This window comes from Columba livia, chromosome 2 (assembly GCF_036013475.1).
Source record: "Columba livia isolate bColLiv1 breed racing homer chromosome 2, bColLiv1.pat.W.v2, whole genome shotgun sequence".
Lineage (NCBI taxonomy): Eukaryota > Metazoa > Chordata > Aves > Columbiformes > Columbidae > Columba > Columba livia.
In genome coordinates, this window is record NC_088603.1 from 135,300,741 (window position 1) to 135,327,252 (window position 26,512).

Here is a 26,512-nt window from a genome sequence, read left to right on the forward strand (position 1 = left end):
GCATCCCTGTCTCTTCCATGCATTTCCTGTTAAATGTTTAGATGCTTTGCAGCATTGTTGCACTTCTAACACTACAGACCATACCCCTGTAAAACTGTACAAACCTGTAGCAACTGCTGACCTGCACCACATCTTTAAGCTCTACATTAACAGACATTTTCAAAATATATAATAAAAATAAAATAGAATAGAATACACACAAACTTATACACATAATAAAACTGACCTTTTAGATAGCTGTCAATGGTATTACTAGTGCTATTAATTTTTGTGTAGTAACTATTATTTAAGTTATTTTAAAAAAGAAGATTAATGAGCACTGTATAACTGGCATATGATAAATCACTACAGAACTATTAATTATTACAATGTTATTTCTATTCATATATTTAAAAGAAAAATGAAAAGTTATTACAGTACAGGCAACAGACCTGTACATAGACCACATCCCCAGATCTAGTCCGTCTTATGTGAAACCCCATCATCCATGTGAAACTCTGTGTAAAATACTAAATTTATTTTCAGCTGTTTGAATGCATTTTATTTGTTTTCTTTAATTTATTTTTTCTTATAGGCTATTTCTTTACTTTATTGCAGTCACTAAAATTGGTGTTGCTTGGCAGGAGTTGTCTTTTTTTTTTCAAACAGACATTCATAAAACATATTAAGAAATATTTCCTGATCTTTTCAATAAATATCAAGTGGATTTAATTGTTTCCAACATTTTCTATGCTTTTTTAAAGAAAATCAACAACAAAAACATTTCTGCATTCTCCACTATCTGGGGAAAAATGAAAATCTTTACCTAAGAAAAATGTTCTATGAAAGCTTCAATTTAAGAGAGAAAGCAATAAACATTTGAACAAGAGTTGGTGCTGGAGCATATTGCAAAGCAGAAAAGGGAAGCTTACTCTGCTGGTCTCTGAGCTTCATTTGCTAAAGAAAATCTACTCAAAATGTTCTGCTCTCCAGAACTGTGAGCTTAGCACATTTCATGCATTCTAATAACATAGAAAGAAAACAGGACCATAGGCACTAGCTCTCTACATTCTTGATGAGGTTCTGCTATTAGAAATTTGCTCCATAAATTATCTGTTGGCTCTAAGCCACATTCAGTCTCCACTTGATGCTCGGGTCTCTAAATTGCCAGAGGACCTGAAATACAGGAGGATTCAGCAAACTGTCTTTTGTTATCATCCCAAAAGCTAAAGTCTGGCATGGCAGCATGACATTTGATTGGTAGATGGCCACCTAATAAATTAATTTAATAGATAATAGAATTTAATTGCATGAGTGTGTCCTTTCTGTGGCGTCAGCTAACCTGATGAGTAGCTTACATTTTTGCTGACACAGTCAGCAATTGTGATGGCCTTTACATCAGTAATATCACATTCTGGCCGAGACAGAGGAAGTCTTTGAGGGTTCACATCACTTCTCTATTTCTGGCTCAGCTCCCTGTGTAGATTCCCTGTGGACCTTTTTCAAGGTCCATTTCCTACGCAGACATTCCTTACTTGGGAAAGTCGTTCCCAATTAATTGTGAATGGGAGAAGTAGAGAGAGAAACTATTTTTGAATGACTGTGATTTGAAAGCCCAGTAGCACTCCAGCTGTTCCAAAACTCTGGAAAAATGTGATGGGCACAAAAAGCACTTTGCAAAGATGTTTTCCTTCTACACCACACTTTGATACTGTAGAGGCTGTGTAAACACCTTATTTAACATTCCAAAAGGAATGACTTATGTCTTTAAGATTGGACTTTGCAACTTAGGAACCATATTATTTTCTCTTTCTTCTCCACCCTATCATCTAGTCTCACACAAACATTGAAACCTTTGTATTTTTGTAAGTCCATAAACAATCTTAGAAAGAAGTTACATATATCATATGTAATCTTTTCTAATTACTGTTGGGAGACAATACGAATGCAGGTAGGGCATAGATAGCGTTGTTACAACATCAGACAATCAGTTATTGATCACAAAAAAATTACCAGAAAAATTATGAAGTGAAATAGATTAATAAAAAGGCAAACAGATGAGTATGGATAATATCCCTGACAAACAGAAATGGAATCAGGCAAGTGGTTATAATGCTTTCATCAGATCTCTCAATCGGGGGTGAAAATAATTTTGTTCTTTCTAATAAGGAAAGGACTTTTTGGTAACAAACTTATGATTATCATATCAGCTATATCTACCAGAGGCTTCTATCCTGAAGGATTTAGTTTTCTTAGATCTCACTTTTTTTTTTTTTTTTTTAATGTGGGTTTGTAGCAGAATCAAGAAGAAAAAATACTGGAGATGTGTCATATATAATCTGAGATGATATCTAAAGTAGATAATCTGTATTTCCAAAATCAGTAAAAAAACATGAACACTAAGTTTGGAGCTATGGAGATGGAAAGATTAGTCCAGCTTTTCATAGTGGGAAAGGTCACCAGTGTCTGGAGTCCTGTTGAAGAAACATCCCTTCTATACACTCTATTTTCTTATCCTGTCATAAGTTAGGAACCTAGATAAGGAAAAATCTTTTCCCATGTGTTTGAAAATGAGCTGTTGCTTTCAGTCATGTTTGCAAACAACTGCAAGGAAATCTCCTATTTCTGCTGCTGACTTGAGTATGTTAGCATCTGACATTGTGCTATTAATCATAGTTCTACTGTCGAGTATGGTACATGGATACCTGGTACGAGGAGTTTTCTGGTCCCAGTGGGGGACAGCAGAATTTTCTTAAAAAATAGCATTTTTTTCCTTCCTAACCATGTTTTAGACCACAAATCAGCACTATTGTGGTAGTTGCACTCTATTTCTGCCCTACTCTTTATATAGTGAACACACTACTATTAATTTGTGGCATGCTTGCTAGCTATCCAACTTTCTTGTTTGCTTTTGTAAAAGTTCTTTTAACAAAATCTTACTTCTTTACTTCTACTGTCCAAACAGTACATTCAGTTGTACAAACACCTCTTCTACTAAAATGATTTCCCATCACTTACATGTAAAGTTAAACTTTCACAAGCACTGTTTTAGTATCTTATTAGCCAAGATAGTGCAAACCTTAACACTGAGATCAAATATTGTGACCTTTATGGTTAATGATAAAAACCCCTCAAACTCTAAACAACTATTTTTGTCACATTTATCATAATTATCTCAGCTGTCTGATAACCATTTCCATATCTGAGTAAAGGAATTATACCAGTAAAGTGGCTGCTATTGAAAGCCTTCAAGACAAGGTATGCTGAATACTGCTTAATATATTAAGAAAATAATTTTCAACTTTTTGTGCTTCAGTTGTCTCATCTGAAAACAATGGATATAATCATACCTCTTCTGTAATTCACTACAGAGCTATGCAAGAATTAGTCAATAGGCTTGTTAGTAATACTGGAAAAACAACAAATATATCATGGAAAGGCATAAACAAACATCTTCAGATATTAGTATACACATAATTTACACATTTAACTTGCATTACACTTTTATTAGATAGCTTTAAAGAGGAAAATCTTTGTAATTTCATGGCCAGTCATTTATGTGTTCTTCAATGAGTCCTATACACACAGAATACGTAGTTTCATCTGTTGCAGGACTTGAAGCCTGTGGGGAACAGACACATAAGTATTGTAAAACTTCACACACACACATATATGTAAGAACATATCTTTGAACTAATTGTGAAGTTCTACATATCACAGCTGGAACTTCTCTGTGATGAAGCAATATAGTAATAACCCAACTTTATAGGGAGTGCTAGAAATTGTAGGAAAGAAACACTCCAGCAGTGCACAGACAATATTGGTGTGCGGCAATTGCCAGAATCATTTATAGATTCTATTTTTACAATATTCTGCAATAAAAGGAAGGAAGTGTGCTTTTATGCCTCAGAAGAAAATATAAAATGTTACAAGAGTTTATATGAACAGAAACATTATGGTCACATCAAGTCTTAAGAGGAAAATATAATATTATGCATAACAACAAGTTAAAAAAAAAAAAAAGTTCCCAAGATTATTTTATAGTATTTATTTTTACTAACAGCTACCAAGAACTGTTTATCAGCTTTTAAATGACTTTTAAAAATCTTTCTGCTGGTAGTATTCACATTTGGATACTTGATATTTTTCTTAGCCTGGAAACAAGAGAATTAAAAATCTTCCATATTTATGGATTACCTCATACGATCCATCATAGCAGAAGCACAATTTGAAGCAATCCTAACAACTAGACAAGAGAAACCTTATAATGAAGTGCTCATTAATGCAAGAAGGTACAGCAACAAACCGTCAGTCTTGCTCTGAATTTCATCCTGCTCTAATTTATTCATCTCCAACAAGTCAGAACAAATCCAGATTTACCTTTAAGAGAAAATATATGTGTTCTCTGAGGACTTAAAAATTTTACAGTGGTGTAGGATAGACAGAGAGTTTAGATTTCAAAAGCCTGATAATTATGGCAATGTTGTTGCAGGAAGATGAAGATACTAGAACTTTTCACAATTTCTTAACAGTCAGTGCATGCTGCACTGTTCAGCTCTTTGACTGTATGTTATTTGAAAACTTCTGAAGTCATGTTACAATACCTAATAATATAAAAAATTCCCTGTTTTGGTTTGGTTTGGTTTGGTTTTTCATAGAGTCTAGACACACAAGTTTCAACACTTCAGTTGCTCAGTCGAAACATATCCCAGAGCATGGAAGGAACCTGAAACCAAGGTAAATTTTGTCTCAGAGCTTTTGACAGCAAGTGAATGAAGTGAACAGAACTCTTCAACATAAGCTGTGGTTTCCAAATCCTGCACCAGCACTCATCCTCAAACAAGGGAGATATGGGTGGTTTAATGGAGCATATGGTACTTCCATTAACATCTATATTACCTAATGAGAAGTAGGAAGAGAAAGTGAATGAAGCAGGCAAGATAATGTAGTTCAGTACTTAGAAATAACAGAAACAGAGTGTGGTATGGCTGCTGGGGGTTGGGATAGATGCACTGGCTATGTCCTAACTCTACTGGTGTTAAGATCTTGCTGGGTACATTTCCCTTTGACCATGTTATTCTCAGCCATTGCTGTGATTTGGTTTCCAAGAGTAGAAGTCTTGAGTCCATTGGCAGAAGGGAGCTGCAGCATGATCAAACCAGCCTGAGTGGTCACAGGGCTCATGAGTGGAAGAGCCACATTGTGAATGTGTCTTTGCAGTCTTGACATAACTAGCCCAATAACCCTGATACTAATTATAGTTACAAATAGAGACAACTAGAGAAGTATTTTAGTCATAGTCTGGTGCCAGCATAAGATTTTGGTTTATTAAGACTTGCTCTGTAATTAATCAATAGGTAGCCAGCCAATGGTACCAATCCATCATGTATGGAAGGAAAATACTGATGACTTGATCCTTCAGCTGCAGAAACAGAACCTCATCCACTATTTTTTTCTCTCTCAGAGATTATATCTTCAAATTTTTCTCTGATGCCAGGGTCCTGAGTGCACTAATAGGCTCCATAACCTTCTCCCTCCCTTGCTGGGCTTTAACTGATCTGATGCAGCAAAGCTGTGTTATCCTGGATCGAGTAAATGTGGAAAGACCTCTCTGATAAAGGTGTGAGAAGTATCTTCAGGGGTTTCCCCTTGGCCTATATCAAGAGCCACGTATTAAGATCCTCTTCCCTTGCAGGGCAGCCCACTCTTGCTACTCTTGACATTTGAGGGGAAAAAAAAAAATCTAGAAATGTAACTTAATTTTCTGTACCACAATGTGTACGTTACTCCACAGTCCAATTAATAGTTTTTTAGGGAAAGATACAGGGTCAGTCTCTGGCTGTTTTCTGTTTGAGACATTTTTCAGTTTCATCCAGATCTTTTCACACTGGATTTATACATTCAGGCAATCTGTTTCCATTATAATATATTCAAATGATTTATGACTATAATCTGTACGTAAAACAGGTTTCCAAGGAATTCTGCCAATCTGAGGTATTGCTCCATCATCAAGTGACATCTTTAGAGTTCTGAGTCACATGAAAAATCATGTTCAGCATTTTTTTCCCCACTCAAACATTAGATACTTCAATTTCAAGTGAAGATACGCTTTTTTTTTTTTTTTCTGAAAGGGAGCTAGAATAATTTGTCCAGCATTTTTAATGAGAATGTGATGATTTCACTGTGCATAAAAGTGAAAACAACATTAAAATGATTACAGATGGACTTTTAAAAGTCTTTGTGATGGAAAGTAAAATGGCTAGCTGCTTTCTGCTGCATTTAAAATTGCCCACGTTATTTACGTAAAAGATAATTCCAAATGTCAAGGAGATCTTTCACTTCTCAGCTGTCTGCCTGACCCTTCTTTCACTAGGCTAGTTTTTATCTAGCAAATATAAGAATACCTCAAAAATAAGGAAAAAAACCCACAAACAAACAAACAGAAAAACCCACAAAAACATAAAGGCCATTGTAATGATGTTGGGAAATATATTTGATGTAATTATGAAGCAATGTGATGTTCTTCCTTAACTGTAATTTGTCCAAGTTACAAAGGAGTGAGAGTGAGAACAAAGACATGCAAAAGAGAAGATGGGCTAAAAGATCGAGCTGTTACACAGCTTCAGACACTGATACACGTGGATTATGTTATGTAACTGAGAGAAACAGCAACTATAGGTTGAAAAAAACCCTATTCACACTATCCTTCTCATATCTCAGCAACAGAGAAAAATTTGAATTCCTTTAGCTGTAAAGGAGGTTTAAGAGTATGTCTGTTGAAGAGATGAGGATTACATTTATGGTAAACCACAAAAATTTATATCTGGTAAGCAATAGGAGCTGCAGAATAAGGATTTACTAACTTGAATGTTTAATACTTTGATTTCAAGGATAATGGTTTTAAAATAGCATTTTCACAGACTAGAAAAATCAGAAAGAGAAGATACATCCTTGTTAACTTTTTTTGTTCTAAGAAATCAGGAGGGTTTGGAGGTCTTTCTTATTGAAATATCACCATAAGACTAAAATACAGTCTTAGTCTCAAGTCCAACCTCCTCTTCAAATTCAGGTCAGGTCTGAGGTCAGACCGGGTTGCTTAAGGCTTTACTCAGTTGTGTCTTGAGAACCTTCAAGGAGGCAACTTCTCTGGGCAATCCCTTTCACGGCCTGGCTCTCCTTGTGAGGGAAAATTTTTCTCTTTTATCTGGACTGAATCACTTGTGCTTTTATTTTTGTCTGTTGTTTTTGACCTGCTGTGATGCAGTGCTGCAAAGAGCCTGGACTCATCTCACTGACCTCCCTGTAAGTGTTGGAGGGCAGTGATAAGGCTCCCTGAAGCCATCCCTTCTTCAGGCTGAACAAGCCCCAGTCCCTTAGCCTCTTCTTGAAGGACAAGTGCTCCATTCCCAATCACAGATAGGTTGACCTTGGCTGGCTGCCAGATGCCCAACCTAGCTTCTCCTTTACTCCACTTCCTTGACAGGAGAAAATAAAATGGAAAAACTTGTGAGACAATGTAAAGACAGGAAGATCACTTACCAATTACCATCACAGGCAAAATAGACTTGACTTGAGGAAAATGAATCTGTCGCTAATTAAATAGATTTGGATGGTGAGAAACCAAGACAGAAATTGAAACACTTTCCCTCACCCCGCTTTTCTCCCAGGGTCAACTTAACTCCTTCTCTCCCCAGTCCTCTATCTTGTCAGCCCTGAAAAAACACAGCGGTGGTGAGGAATAAGGGATTATGATTAGACCGTAACAGTGCATTCTCAGACTTTCCCCCTGCTCCAGCATGGCTCCTCTCCATAGGCTGCAGTCCTTCAGGGTGAGACTGCTCCAGTGTGGACTCCTGTATGGGCTGCAGGGAAATATCTGCTCCACTGTGGTCTCTCTATAGTCTGCAAGGGCTACTCTGGCACATGAAGCACCTCTTTTGTATCCTTCTTCTCTGACCCTGGTGCCTACAGAACTATTTCTCACTCTTCTCCCCCCCCCCCCCCCCCCCCACTTCTCATTGCCTGTTGAGTGTTTTTGATCTTTCTTAAATATGTTTTCCCAAAGGTGCCACCAGTTTGGCTGACAGGCTCAGCTCTGTCCTGTGGTGGGACTACGGGACCTGGCTGAAACTCACTGGAACCGTGTCTGGCATGGGGCAACCCCTGGCAGCAGTTCATGGGGGCTGTCCTGCAGCTCCCCACTGCCAGCACCTGGACATAGGTGGACACAGGCACCCAGTACAGGGGCCTTCCACTAAACTCACTCCAATTTGTTGGTGCCTTTGCTGTATTGAGAGCAGGCCCCAACCTATAGAACCTCATTCTTCCCTCCTTTCCAATAATAGTATTTTTTTTTGCTTTTCTCTGTTTTTCCTTAATTTTAAAATTTTTCTGTGGACATGATCAGGCTGAATGAATATACTGAAGACCAGGCATAGGTACGTTTTGGGTAGGAAGAATGACTTTAGCCATCCTTTTTAGCACCAGACAGCTCATATCCCTGTACCACAGTACATGGTGGCTACCAGGCTGCTCTGGAGCCCTTGGTTGGTTTGACAGCTGAGAAAATACTGAGGAATACTTTAAATCCAAAGAACTGTTTATCCTCACTTCTGAATACAAGTTAACTAGCCTCTCATCTACCACATTTCTGATATAGCGGATACATGACAGCCTGTTGAAAAAGATTTTTGCCAGAGCTAGAAGTATTGCCTAAGCAGTTCTGCCTCTCCATACTTTTGTCCCCATTTTGATCAATGAGGAGTATTAATGAAGTGACCCAGACTATACCTTAAAATCTTTCACTTTAACACATCAGCCATGGAAAACATGAAGGAAAAAAAAATTTTAAATCTTGATTAAACACCCTGTTCAGATTTACAAGAGAGGACTGGACTACATGCAAGCAATTCTACTAATATCAACAGCAATCCTATAACACTTTAACGGTATTTATTTATTCAGTGAAACAACCTTCCTTTGACTTCAGCAGAAGGCTTTCTACAGTAGAGATCAAGGAATGTGAAACTTAGTCCTATCATGGAAATATGTAATGCCATTACTGAGTCTAAGGACACAGCAGGGAAGTCCTCAAAATCCTGACTGTATTAATAAAATACTTCTTCCAAGACCAGTTCTCATAGTGACCAAAACCGCTATTCTGAGCTGTTTTACTGAGACTGAATTATTTCAAAACCACAAGACAAAACCTATCATCTTCTTCCATTTTCTAAAACTGGCAAAAATGTAACATTTCAGCTGTGAGGTTGTTTTTCCCCCCACATCATTCCACTTCGAAGTGCTGACAACCAAGTTGTTTATAGTTCTATTAATATAAAACCTGCATATGTGGAGTGACTTAGGGGTTGTTTTGATTCAAATTTGTGGAAACAAATGTGCTGAGACCAGGAAAAATGAAACTAGAAATAAGATGCAACTTTTTAATGTTGAGGATAACTAACCCTTAGAACAGTACATCAAAGCATGCAATGTGTCCTGAAACACTAGGAATTCTTGTTTAGATTTTTTTTTTTAAGCAGTTGAAAGCTCAGCTATGTGTTATTTGGCTTGATAATGTTCATTTACAAAAAAAATGAAACAAGAATCTTTACTCTTCAACTTAAGGAGATAAAGCAAACCCCACTATTCTGAATAAAGTCACAGATGCCTGCAATTGAAACAGCAGCAGGTGTAAATAGCTACCAACATTTTGGTAACCTTAGCAAGGACAACAGGAAGGATAAACACCTTTTATCATATCATTAATTATTGTTCCTATTGTTACTGCTAAATACAGCTTGATTCTTTGTGCTGTGCTTCACAGTGCACTAGACACAGAAAAACAAATGAAGACATCCTTCTTGTCCTTGAGAGTTAATGATGATGCAAAAATAACCCACTCATGGAAGTGTTTCTGCCAGGTGAGAGCACTGGTAGGTGATGGCAGAGAACAATTCTCTGCCAGTTCTAAACTGGATCAATTAATAACAAAGAGACCTCACTTGGCCAGACTGATGGTCAGACACTTTTCATGAGCATTAGAAGTGCATACAGATGCTGTTAGTATTTTGATCAACTTGGTTTAAAAAATGTGTAATGGTATTTTCTGATATATTGTTCTGGAAGACTTGCAAGGAAAAAAGTGACGAATTTGAAGACTACTGTTGTGAATTTTGTTTTGTGTCAGCAAGACAAAAAAGTCATTTTCCTCTTGTTCAACTCCTTTGCTCTTTTGTTATGCTATTAAAGGATGCAAGATTTCCCTTTGAGGTTTTACTGTCTTTTGGTGTCCTCTTAATTCTTCTGTTAAATATTTCATTCAACTTTTCTGTGAATTTTCTGTGAAGTTCATTTGTGGAAATTTCTTTTGAATAGACAGAGGTATAGGGGGAATCCAACACTACAAACACCATGAGAAGATTTCCATAACAAACTTGATATGTCACAAAATGAATGTTTCTATTTAACTTGACTGTGAGTCTGCATTTCTATCTCTTTTGATGTTCCAGTTCTAACTGCTACTAAACTTCTGCTAGGCATGAAAGAAAAAAAAAAAAAAAAAAAAAGAATAGCAAATGCTATGGGTCAGAAAAGAATTCACAAGTGTACACATTTAAATATTGAAAATATATTATATGACTCAGATTATTTGCTGTTATTCAACAAGTTCTTGCAGGCACAAAGAGATTTTGGTGTCACCTTGATAGTAATAAAGACAGGAAAAAAATGCTTGTCATAGTATATCTTAATACTTTTATTTAACAAATGAACATGTACTGTAAGAATTAGTCTGCCTTTAATTCTGCCCTTTATCAAATGCAGTTACATAATGATGTGTATAACAAAGTGTATAACAAAGGCAAAAAATGCTATTTGTTTCATGCAATAAGATTTTATATTCATCTCTTAGGAGCATGAGACGAAAAAAAAATAAGGTCTTTGTTTTCAGTATTGATACCCAATTGAGTCAATCATAGGTATTAAGGATGGTGCTGAGAGAACACATTTTTCCTTCTTTATCCTTGACACCACTGCCAGAATAAGTCAACAAGATTTCAATATTCAAAAAGCAGAGTAAGAATTGAAAACTGAATAGCTTTTGTCAGTTCAATTATTCACCTATTTGCTGTAAAGAATGGAAAAATATTTAAACTAGTATTTTTTTCCCTTAGATTAAATTTTATATGAATGAAAGTGGGCTTCTAAAAGACCCACAATGCCTTGGAAACAAGGTTGTATTGGTTTGCAATGCATCAAGTATGACATATTTGGTTGTATAGCAAAACACTGCATTCCTAGTGGTCCTATTTGATATTATTGTCCCTTTAGTACAAAATTGTCAAGGTCTTTGAGGTTAAGTTCTAGGAGATCACACAGGAAATTATGCAGTCATGTAAAGAGGTTTGTGTTGATTTTGTGAGAAGCTGAGAAAAAAAGCATAGCATCCACTGGCGGGAGAGAAGCAGTATGAATTTGAATGATGGAAGACACAAAAATACACGATGGGGAGATTTTCAGGAGAACCTGAAATTTTACATAAAGTTGCCTGAACAACTGTGGACAGAGTCAACGAAGCACTAGAATGACCGACAAATATAAGCAAGGAAGAATATGTTGTTATTACCTGTGTCTTCATTCATGAAATTAGTTCAGAGAGTACTGCAGTTTGCTCATAAAAACCTCCATCCTGAGCTAACAGTACTCTTCGTAAAATGTGAGAAGTACAGTCAAATTAGACTGAAATGTAATATTGTTTCTACATACTGAAGCCAAAGAAAATTATCATCTGTAAAGAAATCAAATCCAAGAACTATCTCCTCCACAGATACAACCCTAAGCATATTTTTATCTTTCATGAAGTGTGGGCATTTCAACATGTCCTGCAGACCAGGAAATATTAGGAAGCAATTTTCTCATAATGGAAGTGAATGCAAATCAAATCACTCAAGTGAAATGACTTTGTAGAGGTGGGGTGGGAGAGAATTTGCCTTCATGTAGGAAAAAAATTAGATGTGGAGCCTAACTGTGTGCTTCTTTTCCTCAGACTGCTCGAGTTTGCAGTTCAAAAGGGATGGCGCTGCATCCCACACTGCCTCTCCTACAATCTGTTCATGCAAGGACCGTCCATCTGCTAGGTTTAAACAGACCTCCAGTTGCTTATGTGTTTGTTCACAGATGTAGGTAGGAGGCTTGACTGCAGGCTTCCAAAATGTGAATCCAAGATTATGAGACACATTTGCAAACATAGTTGCATATAGCAGAGTCTTATCTATTTGCTAGGAAATGCTCTATTGTTTGACTTGCAAATCAGTTCAATTTAAATTGAAACATGGTGGTGACACTCATGCATATAAAATTAAATTTGCACAATATCATTTCAATTTGGTCAAGAACTGTAAAATATACAATGATAGAAAACATTAAAGACAGCATTCATTAAATCATTATATATGAAAATGATCTGCATGGGGAGTTTGTTTCAAAGAAGACTGTTTCTTTAAACTGTGGAAGTGCAGCACATGAAAATAACATTGCAATTTCAGTTGATTCCCAAGGGTTCTCTACAAGTAAATAAATTGCTATAGTTTTAACAATGAACTGAATTTGCCTTTTTATAAGAAAATTACAGATTACTGCAACAGTTTGATTGGAATTGGAAGCCTTTTTCAGTTCTTTCAGTCTTCCCTCAGGAATGCCCCTTTCTCCTGAGAAGCAAGTTCTTGATATTGGAAAGTGATTGTCAAATACAACAGAGATGGTACAGAACAAAATGCACTATGACTATCCTGTTTTGGCAAGAAGGTACTTTGTAGGAAGATGTTACTATGATATTTAACAAAGCAGGACTCTCTTCCTACTCTACCAGCTGCAACAGATCGTTGAAGTACAGTCCACAAACAAGGTTTGGGTTCACTTGCAAGTGAAATTTTGTGAGATAAGGCTATTATTATTGATGGATTTTATGGTTCATTATTTGACACCCTCTATGAACACAATTTTGTTTGGAAAAAGATACTTGATCAGTGAATCAGAAACGATGTATGTATATATTGGTTATTTTACTTTTATCCTAAACATATGCTTCAACATGTGTCTGAGGAAAAATTCCTCATTATATAATGAAGGAGCAGGTTCTCAGTTGTCTGTGTAGTTTTTCATCACATCCAGAGTAATTCAGCTCTCCAGAACAAGTCCAACCTGCCCCACATCACTAGAGCAGTTATGTTTTCAGACGCTGTTCTGCAAGATAATGGAAAAACAACTGAGAAAGACTTCCATCAATTCCCTTGGTAAGCTGGACAACTTTAATCAGTCCATTTTAAGTATATCAATTACAGGGTGAATGTTAGCTTTTGTTACCAGTTTTTAATGATTCCAGGTAGTGTCGATTGTACTTTACATCTTCTATTTTTTACTGATATAACTTTCTTGATGTGAGTGAATTTAAAGCAGGATTTAGATCCAAACCTTGCTAGGTACTGAGCATATCTGAGATGTGATTAATTTCAGATCTTACCTATATAGTAGGATCTGGCCCATATGTAGGTGGAAGGAAAAGAAGGATACACGCAAGATTTCTTTATAATTGACGTCCATTGATAGACATCTTTGGGAAAACCCTGACATTTCAGAGCATCACAGACTGGTTTGGGTTGGATGGGACCTTTAAATGTCACCTAGTCCAACCCCTCTGCAATAAGTAGAGACATCTTCAACTAGATCAGGTTGCTCAGAGCCCCATCCAACCTGACTTTGAATGTTTCCAGGGATGGGGCACCTACCACCTCTCTGGGCAACCTGTGCCAGTGTTTTATTGCCCTCATTGTCAGAAGTTTCTTCCTTACATCTAGTTTAAATCTCTCTTCTTTAGTTTAAAATCAATACCTCTTGTCCTATTGCAACAGGCACTACTAAGAAGTCCATCCTCATCTTTCTTATAAGCCCTCTTCAAGTGTTGAAAGGCCACAATAAGGTCTCCCCAGAGCCTTCCTTTCTCCAGGCTGAACAACCCCAGCTCTCTCAGCCTGTCCTCACAGCAGAGTTGTTCCAACTCTCTGATCATTATTGTGGACTCCTCTGGCCCCTCTCCAGGAGGTCCATGTCTTTCCTGTACTGAGGCCTCCAGAGCTGGATGCAGAACTCCAGGTAAGGCCTCACCAGAGTGGAGTAGAGGAGAAGAATCACCTCCCTCGACCTGCTGGCCATGTTTTTTTTTAATACAGCACAGGATACAATTGGCCTTCTGGATGCAAGCACACATTGCTGTCTCAAGTCCAGCTTTTCAGCCACCAGTACCTGCGAGTCCTTCTCCACAGGCTGCTCTCAATCCCTTCATCCATCACCTGTATTGATATTGAGGGTTGCCCCAACCCGTGTACAAGACCTTGCACTTGTCCTTGTTGAACCTCATAAAGTTCACATGGACTCACTTCCCGAGCTTGTCCAAGTCCCCCTGAATGGTATCCTATCCTTCAGGTGCGTCAGCTGCACCACTCAGCTTGCTCTTATCTGCAAATTTTCTGAGGGTGCACTTGTCACTGTCTATGTCAATGATGAAGATATTGAACAGTATTGGTTTCAATATGTATCCCCAAGGGAAACCACTTGTCACTGATCTCCATCCAAATGTTGAGCCATTGACCATTATTCTCTGGATGCTACCATCCAGCCAATTCCTTATCCACTGAACAGTTAATCAAATCCGCCTCTCCAATTTAAACGGATGTTGTGAAGCACCATGTTGAAGGCCTCAGAGAAGTCCAAATAGATGACATCTGTAACTATTCTCCTGTTCGCTGATGTAGTCACTCCATCAAAAAAGGTCACTAGGTTAGTCAAGCAAGACCCGCCCTCAGAGAAGTCATGCTGGCTATCTTGAATCATGTCCCTGTCCTCATGTGCCTTAACATAACTTCTAGGAGGATCTGTTTCATGATCTTCCCAGCCACAGAGGTGATGCTCACAGGTAAGGAGTTTCTAGGGTCTTCCTTCCTACCCTTTTTAAAAATAAGTGCAATGTTTCCCTTTACTCAGTCACAAGGGACTTCTGACTGCCATGACTTTTCAAATATCATGGAGAGTGGATTGCAACTACATCAGCCAGTTCCCTCAGGACTCTTGGATGCATCACATCAGGTCCCACAGACTCAAGTATTATATTATCAGTTCCTCAGGTGGTCTTGAACCTGATCTTCTCTTACATTGGGAGGGACTTTGCTCCCCCATTCCCTGCCTTGAGATCCATTAACATCCATCCAATTGCATTCTTCAAACAAAAAAATTCTTCAGTAAAACCAACATGCTTGAGTTAGAGTCAGCAGAATTTTACATTCAGTGGTCAGATGCCCTTTACAGAAATGTTTGCAAGTTTAGAACTGATCTGTGCTGATGAAGTCAAAACATGAGCTTGTTTGAAGTATTTTTGGCCCTGCAGCTGACTGGATCCAAGAACTTCCCTTGAGTCACTGTCTGTGTATGATCATTGGGCAATTTCTGCTCCCTCTCTAAAAGACGCTTTGCAAAAGTGCTGATGAATATTTTTCTTTCATATACCTATCACATAATGTAAAATATTTTGTACTGCAGTAAGCCAAAAAATTGAAACTAGTGTGTGGGGGAATAACTTCCAGTATTTTAATTTATATTTATTGCTTTTGACCAACTTGAAGAACAGTTTGCATTTTTCAGGGAGCATTGAATGTGAGTTAGATAGCTCTGCATCTACAGGGAAAGAAACCACCACAGAAAAAAATCTACTTAAAATGCAACTAGGATGTTCACTGTAGAGAACAACTGTGCAGAGCAGTTACTGTGCAGTAAATTCCCAGCCTGGCACTCTAAGTTTCCTGTGTAGATAACCCCCAAATCCATTCAGGCAGGTCAATGAAGTGCCTGCTTTCATTGTCATTAATGTGAGTTACAGCCGTTTACTGTTGCTGAAAGACAGTCTAAGTGGAGATAGCAAACATTAACTACATTAAAGAATGATCCCACTATGAAATGTGTTTCTGCAAAAATACTACTTGAAGTTCAATATCTGTCGTGTTTCCTAAGTTCTCAGTTCAAATATGTTTAGTTTAAAAATTAGAAGTTTATTACATCTGCCAGCACTACATATTCAATTTTAAATTTGTAAGTGAGGCTGCAACATCCCTCATGGTAAAGATTCCAAAAAAGAAATTCTCCTTATATTTCTGTTTATGATGTGTGAATAAGAATACCAACTCTGTGTGTTATCCCATCTGACAAGGAGTAAAAAAGAAAAAGAACATATCGTTGTTTAAGTAAACAGACATGGCTTTTCTCTCTCACAAAAGCTAAATATTTGTCAGTGATAGCCACTTCTAAAGAACAAAGCTTCTTAGATTCTTAGCCTGTTGTACATTGCTGTGACAAATCCTATTTCAACTCATCTGTGTCAACATCAGTCTCTGGATCCCACCCATATACAATCTGTTGAAACAAAGAACAGCTTATTTGAGTTCATTGAGAGAACTTTGCTAAAACTGCAACGATCTAACTTTTCAGTTTAGAACTCAGACAGTCAATATCAGGGCTAAGTATTGGAGCTTGTCTTGCAGAACACAGAGGACCATTTATAGCTGGTTTTGAAAATAAAAAAAAATTAGGCCCTTTGATAAGCAAAATGACTTTTTTTTTTTTTTTTTTTCCTTTAAGGAAAAAAAATAAATGTTTTTCATATAGGGAAGAAAATAAAATATTAATGAAGAATCCTTATTTTTTTAATGTGTTGTTAGTCAACCTGAATCTTAATGGCATGAACAGCAGAGGTCATCCTGGAGGTGGCTGTGGAGTAGGCAGGATAATGGAAAAAGAAGCAGAATGTACACATGGAGTTGCTGAGTGTCACTCTATCTTATTTTCCTTTTGGTTTCAGAGCAATGAAGAAGGCCAACACTTCATAGGGTTTCATTCCCCTCCCCCCTCTAATTGAGAATAACAGGAGAGTCTGAAGAAATGATTGGGAAACAGTATGTGATTCTGATGAAAATAAATGAAAAGACAAAATTGACAGAAAGAAAGTACCTTTCATCAGGTAAGTCTTCAGGAAGACATGTTTTCAATTTCATATCCACAGATTGAAAGTCAGGCTACAGTAGTGTCTATATGTAATAAGCACAAATAAGTAAAAACATCATTTACACTGGTGACACCAGCTTTACTTTTTAACTGAACAATATACGCTGACATAGCCATTACCTTTCTCCTGTACATACTCAGGAATAAGTGCTGATAACTTCAGAAAGAGACAGACTGCGTGAGCAGATTATGAAAGCAAAGTAATGGTAAAATGTGCTGCCGACTCATATTAGGTGTAAAAGATAATGCACTCTGCTGACTGACAGGCAGAACAGTTGTCAGGCCTGCTAAATTACCGGAGTTGCCTGTAGACTTTTTGAATAAACTTGCATGTTTGACTGTCAAGAATGTGTTCACATTTGGCACGAGAGTAAAAGGAATAAAAAACTGTTTGTTTGTATACATGAGGTGTAAAAGGAGAGGAAATTTTTTTCTTTTTTTTTTTTTTTTTAATCTTGACAAGAATCCCTTTGGATCGAGACAGGCAAAAGTTAAAGAATGTAGAACAACAAATCCCACTTTTGTTAGCACATCTAGAAAAATGTATCAGGACATTCAAAGTCAATATTCGTTGAAAGGAAAAAGAACAACTCAAAACTGATCTACTTGTCTCTTCTGTACAGACTCTTTACAAATATTTTAAGAGATGAGTTTTTCCACTAGGAAGCTTGAAAATAAGTGATTTTTATTTGTTTGTTGTAGCATTAGCTGGAAGTAAACTTGAAACTTTAGAGACCAAAAATATGAGCCAGTTATAGTCCTGCATCCTAAAAACCAAATAATGCATGGGCTGTATGAATGCATTTTAGTGAAAGCTGCCAATCTCTGTTTTCATTTGAGTATCAAATATTTTAAGTGCCACAATCTGCAAACCAGGAACACTTCGCTGTCATCATTTTCTGGGCAACTTATAATTAATATTTCAGAAAAGCATGAATTGCTTACAGACATTTTAGGAAAAGACAGTGCATATAATTGTAATAATTAAGGATGACATGATTCAATATGAATTATTAAATCAGAAGTGCTAGTCATTGTTCACACAAAAGCTTCATTGTTTGCAGCTAAGAAAAGTTCTAAAGCATGACTTTGGTGTCTGGAGAGGTTTCTTGCTTTTTGACCTTAAGTTTCTTAGCTGTTATCTGAAACAGACTATTGTAATCTAATAGGCATGCAGAATTTCAGAATGGGAGGGGACATGGCATGAGCTTTTACAGTTTCTTATTGCTTTACTGGAAGTTTGTTAGGGAACATTGCTGGTAATATTACTGAGGTATTGTTTTCACCAAAAAAAGATTATTATATATTTATGACGCTGCATTTAGAAAGGGATAGTAAGAAAGATATTCTTATTTCTATACCAGCTTTCTTATCTTGTCTTCCTTTGATGTTTCTGTAGGAAACTGGTTACTTCACATGGTGAGAAGAGACAGAGGATAGGTCCCTCATTTTCATATTTTTTTTGGTCACTGTTAACCAGATCTGTAATGACTTCAGGCAAGAGTTAAGTTACTGAAAATACTACTACAAAGGGTAATGACTTTAAGCTGAAAAAAGTACTATTTAGATTAGATATAAGGAAGAAATTCTTCAGTATGAGGGTGGTGAAGCAACAGAGAAGATTATGCAATGTTTCTAACCATTGAGCTAGACAGCTCTGACTCATTCTGTTCTCATATGTGCTGTTCATACGTCCACGGTATATTGGCTGAGCCCAGCCATAACCTTGCAGTCATGGCAGTCATGTCTTTAACCCATTTTTACTATGCTATTCCACTTCATAATCACGTACACCAGATCAGACTCTGGCTCTACCCTTGGAGTGTGTAGAGTGAATCTTTGCTTCTTTCACTGTTTTTTCACTCCATCTTCACGGACTGGTTGTGCTTACAGTTTCAAGTAATATATTCTAGGGTAAATATTAGTTTAGACCTGTTCAAATGTGACTGGTCATGTTCAACATTATTGGTTAAAGATAAGCCTTATTTTTCTGTCATCATTTAGTGCCATGTTAACTTACAGTCAAATCATAATCATAATGAAGTAAATAGTGAAAATCTGTTTTTGTTTTAAGAGATCTAGATGTAAAATTCAGATTTAAACTGCATAGTAAAAATGTATGATTTTAGAATGCTTTATTACTATGATCACAGTTATATATATGCATTTATACAAAGGTTATATCTATATCTCTGCTGTATATGTGTCATGATTTGACCCGAGCTAGCAATACAATCACGATAGCTGCTCACTCACCCCCTCCTCCTCCCCTCTCCCAATAGGGGAGCGAATCAGAAGGGGAGGGGGAAACTTGAGCTGAGATCAACACAGTTTAATAAAATAACAAAATACTAATACACTACTAGTAAAAACATATATATGTATATATAAATATGTATAAAAGAGACTTAAGGCAATTCCCCATGAACTCTGTCCACACCAAGCAGCCAGCCCCAGGAAGCAACACCTGGCCCTAACAGCTGATCCCAAAGAGAGAAGAAAGACAAAAAAGGCAGAAAGGCTCAGAGACCTCTGCAAAATGGCAATAGACCGAACTAAAGGTCCCGCACCAAACTCCCCTGTCTCTCTCTCGAGAGTGCCTCAGAACAAGAGCAAGAAAATGGCCGATCGAGAGAGAAACTGGAAGTCCCCACTCTCCTTAAATATGAAGCATGATGCTAATGCGATGAAATATTTGTATTGATCAATCTGGATGTCAGTCAAGCTCTGCCACATCTGTGCCTCCCTTCCTCGATGCCTCAAACCTCCAGTTGGAGGGCTCAGAATGTCCTTGGCTCTCAGACCAGGGCAACTGAAAACATTAACTCTGTGCTGGGGTGTTATCTCTTGTTCTCTAACCAAGTCCAAATAATGACTGTGCTAGCTATGAAAAGGAAAGGTTTTTAACCTCACAAAGAAAATTAACTAATTCTCAGTCAAACCAGCACAATATGTGTCTCATATATATGTATAACTGTCTCATGTAAATGCATATGGATATGGAGGGTGTGTACAATTACATAAATATTTATATACATATTTAATTTTATGTATATATATATATATATATATATATGCATAGTTTTGTTTTGTTTTTTTTTTTTTTCCCCCATTTTAAAAAGGAGATTTTTTGAGGTCCTCAGATATTTAACTTTATAGACTGGAAGTCCAACCAGAAGAATTAAAATGTATGTAGTAAGAATGATTTGTTGGCTTTTAAAAGATGTTATTTGTCAGTTTAAATAGTCTGTTTATTTTTTATTTTTACATAGGAGAAGTCTATTAAGACATCTGATAAGGTGTTTGAACTTTCCTTTCTAACATCATTCCATCAACAAAGTACCTGGAAGGCGACCTCAGATCATACAACAATTACAGTTACTAGTTTCTGTGTTTCAGTTCCCACTTACTTTTTACATCAGAAGTTATTTTCCTTTGCTTTCAAGGTTTTTACAATCTTTATTCACCTTGAGCCTTACTTCTTCCAGTTTGAGATCCTGAGAGGCTGACTCCTGTGTCTGCGTAACCCACAGTAACATCCTTTGTCACTCATTTCTTTGATTTTCAAACCATGCCTTTCTGCTTTCTCCCACAGTGCCCTTCATGATTTAAAAGAGTTCGTGTGGGCACCATGTAACCTTCCTCTCATCCCTGCATAGAACGTACTGCAGCTGAGAGATTTGCAGAAACTGTTGACGTCAAAGATGCTTCAGAGTGCTTTGCCCTGCTGCTTACCCTGTTAAACACTATTGTTTAATGGCTTCTCTGTCTTCCTTTGTTGGTATCCTTGAGTTTCTTCTCATAAACCAGAAGTTTGCACTGTCTTTCTGTTTTCTGTACAGCACCCAACACAGGGTGCTGAAATTCCCCGTGTCTGTAGTAGTGGAAATACTATATGATTAAAAGAAATAGTCTCTTGAAAGTAACAGAAAGATAACTCCTGTGTAGCAAACAACAGTTTACTGAGATGCATTATGATGATTCACACAGCTACTGAGTTTGCTTGTGCATCCTGAGATGCACAAGCAAATTCTTTTCAAATTTGTTCTTAGAGCTGATTGGGCAGATGCTTGTTTTAAAGCTACAAATAAAAAGCATCTTTTATGTGCCATATTTTCCCAGTTCATTGTTAGCATTTGTTTCTGTCATTAGGCTCTTTCAGAGCCCTGCTTGAAATCTTGTGTAGAAACAGGACTGTTTTAACTGCAATTTCTTCACCCATCTACAATAGCATTTAGTAGCTGCTCTGCTGAACAGGATTCTTTAGGATTCTTTTCTTCTTCTTCTTCCTCTTGTTATTTGTTATTATTATTATTATTATTATTATTATTATTATTATTATTATTATTATTATTATTATTACCCCTCATCAGATCTGGTTGTATTCTCAGCTCCTCTCACTCCATTCCAACTAGGGACAGATAAGGAAAGTTAAGACAACGTGTAATTATATATCATATATATAATGAGCAAATAGAGGCTGGAAGAAAAAATATAATTTCCTTGGAAAGAAGAAGAGAGGAAAAGAAAATCACAACAGTAAAGGATTTTGAAATAACTCAGACTGAAGGGAAGAAAATTTAACTAAAGGGAACAAACTATAAAGAAGCTGAATCAACGAGCAAAATAGAAGTGTCTTCTAAATTTTTTTCTCTAACATTTAAAACCAAAAATATATTGTTTCTGTTAGATATTTATTCCCTATATTTCTTTGTAATGGCAGCAAAAATAACATCATTCGCCTGGACAGGGTTTCAGCAGTTATTGATGTTCCAAAGCAAATGTCTACCTTGTAAACCTGATGAGAATATCTATTAATTTTAGTGGTACACATATGGGAAGTTCAGTGGGTTCTATTTGTTTTAACATACATAGTAAATTTGTATTTTCTAGAGTCTCAAAACATTTATAATATCCATGTAGAACCTTATTACAATCAAAACTTTTCTCTCTTTTCTCCACCAGATACTGGGTCGTTGATGAACATGGGATCCCATAAGATGCAGTATCGGCAAGGATTGCCATGACAGAAACATATAAGCACCTGGATGCAGGCAGGGAATATGAGGTAAGAGAATGAGCGGAATAGACATACCTTGAGTAGGTAGCCTGTCAGTGCTCAGTATAGCATGTGTCCCAGGTCACTGAACACACAGTATGCATGTTTTAGAACTAATTTGTACGTAAGATGTGGTCATTTATTGGGGGAATATGGACATCAAGCAGCCTTCATAGAGATGTAGCTCAGGCTGCTGTACATTCGGAAGTTTACACAAAGTGTCAGTGGTGCCTTTTTCTTTTTTTAATTCCTGGACAGAATTTTCGGAGTGAACATATCTAAGGAATCTTGTAGATATACACCTATGTAGAAACCTGTCCAGGGATGTATATTTAGTCCTACCTGTGATAATCTGGAACCCAAAGCAAATTGCAATTGAATGAGAGAACTCAGTTTATAGCATTCATCCACATGACAGCTTATACATATATTTGAGAGAGACTCTGTGATCCTGCATTTAACATGGAAACTGTTGATACAAGAAGAAAACATACCTGTGACTTAAAAATATTCTGACCTAACACATCTCTCTTTCCTACTTCCTTTGTTTCTCTCCTGCCTTGTATAAAACCTTTCCTGTATCCAGTTTAAATCCAGAATATAGAAGATTTATCAAGACAACTGGATTGTTGTGCTAAAGTGGAGCTGTAATTCTGTAGCACACATCTGAGGATTGTAGGAGGAGGTTTTTTGTGTTTGTTTCATGCATGTTTTGGGATTTTTAAGGGAATTTAAGTAGAAAGATAGCTTTCCACGTCACTGTGCTGTACTTGCCATGTGCAAGAATGCAGTCTCAGCTCAGGAGCAGCTATATAAGATTTTGTGGCTGAAAAAAAGAGCAGCATTTAACGTTTTACTTCAACCAAGTAGGAGTTCTGTAATTTTTCTGCTCTTAAATGCCTTAGATAAGTTTTTCACTGTGTAAAAACCATAGGTTCAGATGTGGCCTAATTTTCAACTTTCTTTTTGACTAAACATACCAGATTATGGCAAGAAACCATGTCAAGGAGTTGGCCATCTTGGCACAGGAGCAGTTTTGTGCAAGATGATCTTCTTGATAAAACATCTGTAAATTACAAGATTTGCAGATCAAGAGGTCTCCTTGTTTTGTGCACTTAAATATTTTGTGTGTCTTCATCCATTCACTGCTGCAAACATGGATGTCAGTTTTTTCACTTGCATGGACATAACAGGACATTTTCCCTCCTATTCCCATCTGGTATGAACTACGCTGACATTTATTTCTGTATAACCTTGTGCACCCTGCACTTTGTGTTGCAGCAAGTGAAAACTGTGGTGAGGAAAAACATCCATCAGAAAACATCGCTTTTTTTCTTTGTGTCTGTAATCTGCTTTTTACCTACAAAGTCAGTGAATTCTTTTGCTGTAAAGGAAAGCTGTATGCTGCTGAGAGCTCAGTCCCCCAACAATGTCAATCAGCAAGCCTCCAGGCTAAAAAGAATTTGGGTACTACAGATTCAGGGACTTGATTTCATTTCTACTCCCACCCATCAGTTTCCAAATAACCCATCTGTTTACCTGTTTAATATTTCTTTCCCTGGTGCCTAGGCAATTTATCTTGTAATCCAATGTTTTATAATGTTCTATCACAAGATCTTCCTAACAAGACCCTCAGGAAAAATACCATGCAGATGAAATTGTGGAGTCTCAGTTATTCTTGCTGATTTTCATAAGTTTTCTGACAGAATAGATTATCATGGGGAAAATTCTGAGTTAACAGAACTGAAATTATTAATATTAGTGTTAACTGAATGGAAATCTGCAGGAGCGTTCTGAACTCCCATTTCCTCATAACCTGACTGTCAGGTGCAGGCGTGATAGTAATTTTCAAGTTCCATTGACATCAGTTTTTCTTCCTTTCAGATCTCAACAGTGAACTAGTGATCTCAGAGCTTCTGAGCATCACATTTACCACCTAACTTAATTTTATCACTTGCCTGCCTGGAAGGGCTTCAAGGCTTTCCTGGTTAATCAGAGGACCTGATGACCAATTCTGGTTATTGCTTACTCAAGAGGCTACTGACAAACCAAGGGAACCAACCAGCTTGGATGCCCATGATCATTTTGGTTCCAGCATTTCCTGGCTTTTATGAATTTATTTCCTGTGGAAAGTACTGTCTCATCCAAGGCTACAGTTTCAACCTCATCTCTCAAGAATTCAAACCCACATTTTTTCATAGAAAAGAATTTCTGCCTTTACACTTATAACAATTTTCCTTTGTATATAATAGTAGCAAACATGCAGTCTACTTCTTCATTAACATGTGACACTCCTTTAAATTTTTTGCTCTCTCCTGTCCAGATTTATCTCATGCAGTACTACCTTGGTTAAGAAGATAATCCTTTGCTCTGTCTTTGTGCTTTTTGCTGCCTCGGGTATCTTCAATATTCAGCTGCTCTTTCTTCTTTCAGTAGGAGGGAGGTTCTTTTAATAGCTTTCCCCATTTTGAAATAGATTTACAATTTAGAATTTTCGAACACCATCATCTTTCACTCAGAACTTGATAGGCCACAAGTGCAGGATTCTCAGCTTTTACCCATAGAGGTTTTCCTTTTATCAGGTTACGTGGTTGTCTGAGCTGGGTATCTCTCATTACACTTTCATTTTGATTTGCGGACATCACTTGCCATGACCCAAGTGAACTTCCAATGTAAACCAGGACAAAGAACTGGATTCAGTTTGGTGGCATTGAGCCTTAGCTGATAAACAAGCAGCACTTAGTAAGTTCTGCACAGTCTTGCACTGCTCCATTGCCTGTTTTGCTTCTGAGAAAGCTCTAAAATTGTCATGTGCATTGGTTGCAGTTTTGTGTAGAAACTGTAGAAAATTTTTAATAAGAGTTTGTCTACATTTCTCAGCAAAAGATTGAGAAGATACTGTTCTAGGTATGGTGAAACTCAAATTCTTTATAAACCATGACGTAATCTTTCACTTTTTCTTCATTAAATATGATTTTGTTTTATCAAATAACCATCATTTTGCCAGTTAGGCATTTGACTATCTCATATTCATCAGTCTCACATGATTTCTTTATGTTTGCTATAGCCAAAAGATTGTTATATCACTTTATCAGAATTCCTAAAGAAGTCTTATCCCCAATCTATATGTGCAAACTGAATTGGAGGAAGAATATAGTAATTTATATATATTCAACTGGTATGAGACCCAAGCAATGTGATGACTCTCCAGCATGTCCCTGAGAATTAATTCTTCGTTATTACTTCACTGGTTGCTGAAACTCTTGTGCTTAGTCTTGTCCTCATTCTAGCTGTACCTCTCTGCTGAATTCCCCACCCCTTAGTGTTTAATTCTTAAACTCTTAGATTTCTCTGTACTTAAGTTAGCTACATGTTCAGAATTATTATCATATGCTTCCTTCCACCTTTTCCCACACAGATGTCAGGGAGCTGCACAGGCCAGGGACATCCTGGAGTCCATGGGCAGGTAACCCCAGGGCAGCAGGGAAGGACCTCACAGCTGGAGCGCATTCCGTCATCCCAGCAAGAGAACAGAGCAGCTGGGAGGCAACTGGAGCAGCCCCAGACCAGGGCATCAGGCACCTCCCTGGGGACCAGGCTGGGTTAAGGACAAGCAGGGCTGTTGGCCCACAAGTGAGGGTCAGGATAAGGCCTGGTAAGGGGAATCAGGGTCACGCACAGCGCTGGATGGCCAGGCATGTCCATAGCGATATTAGTGCCCTCAGGGCCCCACTAACTAATTTGTTACTCAGTCTTGCCCTTTCATTCACCCATATCTTTGTGGTAATGGAGGTGATTCTAAATGAATACCAGATGCCGAATTTGGTCACTGCATGTCGTAGTGGCTTAATGTTTTTTTCATATTCTTCACAAAAGTGTGGGAGGTCTATGCTTCATGTGAGTGGAAAATAGTGACACAAATAATGCTGATTTTGAAACGAATTGGGAACTTTTGATCTTTTTGGGTGTTATATTTTGAGAGTTTTCTTTCAATTTCTTTTCAATTTTGGGTCATTATTCAGAGATTATGTTTTGACAAAAGTCTTTATTTTTCCTTGCCTCACCCTTTCTCTTAAATTGAATTTCTTAAGGAAATTTACTCAGAAGAGCTTGAGGATATGCAGATGTACAATATAGAAATTATGGTTAGTTTGAGGTATATTTTGCTTGTTAGTTGATGACACTGAAACCTTAGTCTGGGAAAAGCTGGTGGAGAAAGATATTTAAGGGAATAGCAACCAGTCACTAGTGGGGTTCCACAAGGATCCATCTTAGGGCCAGCACTCTTCAGTGTCTTTAAAATTGGACATTAGGAAAAGATTCTTCACCCAGAGGGTGGTGGAGCACTGGAACAGGCTCCCCAGGGTGGTAGTT